Below are 6,000 nucleotides of genomic sequence, written 5' to 3'. Positions count from 1 at the left end.
CTGAAAACAGGGGAGAAATAATCACGAGAGTGATACGGTGTTGTATTCTCAAATCAACATTTAGTTCAATGAGAAAAGACCACGAATTTCCCCAGGAATATGGGTGGAGACCAGAGCAATCGATCTCCGGCTCATAGATTAAGAGCATTTCGTAGATCACAGATTAACACTTTTAGGCACCACAAAATAAAGTAATCAATATAACGTTTACACATTACTCTCACAATTCGTACCCTTTGACAGATTTTTAACTTTAACACAATTATATGAATGTTATCAATCTCTATCAACTAATACTGAATGCATCTTTTTAACCTTAGATGTTTTAAGATCCTCACATACTATGAACTTACTAATACTTTTTAATGTATAACAGGCTATGAATATTTCCTTTAACCTGTCACAGTAACACCTAAAGATTTTGCAATCGTTTTAGATGCCATTCCCTCAGGTGTTGCTATGTTATTCAGGAACGTGTCAAGACCTGACCCTCAGAGCCTACCTTCTGTTGAACCTGTTGACTCATCAGTAGGAAAGATTTGTTTCTCTTTTGGTCCATTCAACAACAGAGCGATACGATCCTTGTTTCAGCAGGATGTTGTATCTATACCTTATGTCATGCCTTATTGGAATGGATTTATTGATAATATTTGTTGGAAAAAAGTTTGGATGTTGCCACAAACATACCTACTTGTTAACAAAATTAAGGAAGTTTTCTTTAAAATTATTCATAAATATTATCCTGCCAACCACTATATGAAGAAGTTTAAGGAAAACATCAACTCAAATTGCTCCTTTTGTAATGACCACCCAGAAACAGTTGTGCATATTTTTTGGCATTGTATGCATGTAAGAAAACTGTGGCAAGACATAAGTAGGTTTATAATTGAAAACATTTATGAAGATTTTACACTATTGTGGAGAGATGTACTGTTTGGATTCTTTACATACAATAGAAATAAGCGGAATCATTTTTATGTAATTAATTTCATTATTCTTTTGGCCAAATTTCATATACACAAATGTAAATTTACAAACAGAAAACCACATTTTCGTACCCTACAAAAAGAAATTGAACTGTATTTTAAGACGGTTAAATGCTCTACTAACAAAAAAGCTGTTAGAATTTTAAGTATATGCATGTCCCTTAAGGTCCTTGTGTAATTGTAATGTGATATTGTACCCCTAGCCCCGCCCCTAGCCCCGCCCCTAGCCCCGCCCCTAGCTCGATTGTCCATTGTTTGTAATCTATGTATACTTGTGTTCCCTCATGTGCTTTATGTATTGATTTGTTGTTAATAAAATAAAAATAAAAAAATAAAATAAAAAAGACGGCTCCAGCAAGGATTTGAATAACTTAAAAAATAAAAAAAATAATAAAAAATAAAAAAAACATGGGACCTTTTCTTTGATGCAGAACTTACTCGGGAAAAATGCGTGCCATGTTCCTGTTGTCAACTTCTGTCTGCAATTGCATTAATAAAGGTTTTTGAATGATTTAATTAAACATATTGTCATAATGCCAATTTCACCAAATGAGCCAATGATTGACAAGGAACAAGGAAACGAACACCAATAACCTTTATGTCATATTTCATTGTGCTGCAGGCTACTGCTGTATAAATGGACTATTGTTGATCTGTGTTACTTCCTCTACACTGAAGGAATTTAGTCAACAATCAACATGTTCTGCGTTCCTTCATAAGACGGCGGTGTATTCAGTAGGAACCAAACGGAAGCAAACAGCCAAAACAAGGAGGGATTCATCTAAACTTGTCCAATAAGAAACACTTGTTTTCGTTCCAAAAATGTTTTACTACAGTGTGCACTAATGAATACACCCCTGCTGTAATATGACCCAAATATAGAGTTTGGATGACCTTATTTCCCTTTAAAGGTTTGTGGGGTTCAGTCCGAGTACAGCAGGACAACGTCTCCCCCTACTGTAGGTCTGTGTGAACTGCTTGCTCTCCTGGACTGTCCTCAACCACTGTTATCGTTATACCACTCTAGGACTATGGCCAGTTTCCCAGACACAGTCACAGGTTAAACCTAGTCCAGGTCAAAAAAGCGTTCTCCATGGAGATTCTGTATTGAAAGAGCTATTTAGTCCAGGACTAGGCTTATTCTGTGTCTGGGAAACCGACCCATTGAGAATAAAACCCGGAATCATTTAAATGTCAGACACCATGACCACAGATGTAAAAGAAGTATAATCATTTTGATGTATAAAATGTAAACTGAATTAAAACACGGCCAAGGTTTTGAACCGGGGATGGACAACCGGTGGACCGCGGGCCTCCTTTTGATTTCAACAAAATGTTTTTGCTTTTTAGGAAGTCAGTACGGGTCTCAAGTTACTGTTGTGAGTTAGAATAGTAGAATACACCAAGTGCCATTTCAAAATGTGGTTGTGCATGAGCAGTTTCTTCTCTTTATGTCAGTCACTGATAGTCAGTCAAATAGCCCATGTCAGCATATATATATTTATATATTTGTTTTATATTGCTATCTTAGCTGGACCCTAAACTATCTAAACTTGTTAACATGGTCAAATTAACAGCCCCGGGGTCCCCAGTGATTTTTGTTAGTCAATCACTCAGATATAATATTAAAAACTGCAAACATTTCTCTCTAAAATGTGTAGAAATGCAGGAAATTAGTCATGTGGGGCCACAGTTGCTTGGGTCTGCATGATGAGTGAATGTTTTGTGTCCCCCCACCCCCATCAAAGTTGCCCCTCACTGTTTTAAACAATGCAGCAACACCGAATTACACTAGAATGCCATAGCACATTTCACAGACAGATACAGCAACCGTCTGAGCGGTTGGCTTCTGAGTCCTCACCCGCCTCGGACTTATACCGACTCTACTTTAGTCTGACCCACTGCAGGCGGTCCGGCAAGAACCAGGCAGATGTGTTCACATCCAGAGTTTTGTCCTCTGGTTTAATTATTCACACATTACCACACACATAGAAGAAGTGATCTTTGTGATACCTAGGATGGACTTGAGGTTCTAAAGACAATTAGAAAAATTTGCAAACTTAAAAAAAAAAATTATAATAATTATTTAAAAAATGTTTTTGCTTTGACATAATTGGGTAGTGTGTATACTGACATAGAATATAATAGTAACATAACAAAATGTGGAAAAAGTAAAGGGGTCTGAATACTTTCCAAATGCACTGTATATGAACATCGCTCTCTAGGCGGCAGGGCAGTTGTGATGAGAGAGACTAATTACTCAACAGGCTAGCTGTATGGTCCTCTCTCTCCAGCCTGGTGGGGATCTTATCTGATCTATTTCTGGTGCCACCCAGGAGTACATCTTACTGTGCATGCTAGAGCTCAGAGGACCATCTCCAAGACTTCTAGCAGGTTCTAGAACGCACCATGCCACAACAGTAGAGGCTATACAAATAACCGCCTCCAAATAATATCTACTGTGCAAATAAATACTCATACAATTAATTAAGGTAATGCTGGCACTTAAGACAATATTAACAACATGCACAATCTAAAATATACACAAACCTGCAAGATAACAGTACCATCAACAATACAGTTACACTTGTAGGAAAGTAGCAACAAGTACTATTAGTAACTAAGCATCGTTTAGCAGCACAAACACCCCAACTGTAGACCCCACAACTCACACTCTTAGATGCATGCAATCTTCCAAATTAACACAATTAACTTGGTCACCAGCCAAAACTCAAGTCGTCTTCTTCTGACCAATAGGACACTCTGACCTGGGGTGGGAGGGGAGGGGTCAGAGACCAAATGCCCATTTGGGCACGCTGGTTGGTGAAAACCAAGAGGTTAATGAAACGGAAAATGGAAATAAAAAACATTAAGATGAGATCTGGAAATCAGAATCCAAGCAGTTCTTTGCTTGGGAGGGAGTGGGATCTCTTGTTACAGCCAGGTAGTAGATGTAATATGGTCCTGGTCAGTTCTTTGCTTGGGAAGGAGTAGGATCTCTGTTACAGCCAGGTAGTAGATGTAATATGGTCCTGGTCAGTTCTTTACTTGGGAAGGAGTAGGATCTCTGTTACAGCCAGGTAGTAGATGTAATATGGTCCTGGTCAACATTAGTGACCCCTCCTGTCTCAGCCTCCAGTATTTATGCTGCAGTAGTTTGTGTCGGGGGGCTAGGGTCAGTTTGTTATATCTGGAGTACTTCTCCTGTCCTATTCGGTGTCCTGTGTGAATTTAAGTGTGCTCTCTCTAATTCTCTCTTTCTTTCTCTCTCTCGGAGGACCTGAGCCCTAGGACCATGCCCCAGGACTACCTGACATGATGACTCCTTGCTGTCCCCAGTCCACCTGGCCGTGCTGCTGCTCCAGTTTCAACTGTTCTGCCTTATTATTATTCGACCATGCTGGTCATTTATGAACATTTGAACATCTTGGCCATGTTCTGTTATAATCTCCACCCGGCACATCCAGAAGAGGACTGGCCACCCCACATAGCCTGGTTCCTCTCTAGGTTTCTTCCTAGGTTTTGGCCTTTGTAGGGAGTTTTTCCTAGCCACCGTGCTTCTACACCTGCATTGCTTGCTGTTTGGGGTTTTAGGCTGGGTTTCTGTACAGCACTTTGAGATATCAGCTGATGTACGAAGGGCTTTATAAATACATTTAATTTGATTTTGATTTGATTAGTGCACTATATAGGGTGCCATTTGGGACACGTTCAAGTCTATATTTCTTCAGAAAGGCGTTGAAAGGATCATATATTTCCTGATGTAGTCATCGCAGTACAAAGGTGCTAACAATGCAGCGATGATTCATTCACTAGACTGCCGTAGAACACTTCACAGACTACTTCCTGCTACATGCCCGGAGGATCATCCATAGAAGATTTTCTCTTGCAGACTGGACATTCCCGATTTCCATTTTTTCTCCAGTATTCATTTAGACAGGCTTTACAGAAGCAGTGACCACAGGTCAGATTGACAGCCTCCTTGAATTCACCATCGCACAGTGTACAGCGTGGAGGACTAGGTCTAGATCCTTCACCACCCATTTTCTCATCCAGTCACGATCTCTTCTCTGTAATAGACTGAGGTTAGACGCAGTACTTTCACTTTCTAAAAAGACGGCGTGTTCTCTTCAGCTACACTTTGAACGTACTGTTTTTCAGTCCTGAAATGCGGGCATCCTTTACTTTTAAGTATAATAACTTAAATGAATCAAGAGACACGTATTTTGTGCTATTGATTTCAAATCTAACCTTCTAAAAATCTTTGCCCACACGCAAGCAAACACCTTCCTCTTTCGGTTTTATGGCGAAATACACACAAAAGGTGTAATATCGCCACCAACTGGACGGGAGTAAAACAATATTACAAAATACAAATCAATTCCTTATAGGGAAGGGGAATTTAACATGAATCCCCTAAAAACAATTTATTTTTGTATTTTCACCCCAATTTCATGGTATCCAATTGTCTTGTCTCATCGCTGCAACTCCCGTACAGACTCGGGAGAGGCAAAGGTCGAGAGATGTGCGTCCTCCGAAACACAACCCAACCAAGCCGCACTGCTTCTTGACACAATGCCCATCCAACCTGGAAGCCAGCCACACAAATGTGTCGGAGGAAACACCGTACACCTGGCGACCGTGTCAGCGTACACTGCGCCGGCCCACCGCAGGAGTCACTAGTGCGCAATGAGACAAGGATATCCCTGCCGGGTCTCCCGGTCGCGGCCGGCTTCGACAGAGCCTGGACTAGAACTCAGAATCTCTAGTGACACAGCTAGCACTGCGATGCAGTGCCTTAGACCACTGCGCCGGTCGGGAGTCCAAAAACACATTTTTACATACAGTGGGGCAAAAAAGTATTTAGTCAGCCACCAATTGTGCAAGTTCTCCCACTTAAAAATATGAGAGAGGCCTGTAATGTATCATAGGGACACTTCAACTATGACAGACAAAATGATATATATATTTTTTTTACATTGTAGGATTTTTAATGAATTTATTTGCAAATTAT

This window comes from Oncorhynchus nerka, linkage group LG19 (genome assembly GCF_034236695.1).
Source record: "Oncorhynchus nerka isolate Pitt River linkage group LG19, Oner_Uvic_2.0, whole genome shotgun sequence".
Classification (NCBI taxonomy): domain Eukaryota; kingdom Metazoa; phylum Chordata; class Actinopteri; order Salmoniformes; family Salmonidae; genus Oncorhynchus; species Oncorhynchus nerka.
This window is presented reverse-complemented; position numbering follows the sequence as displayed.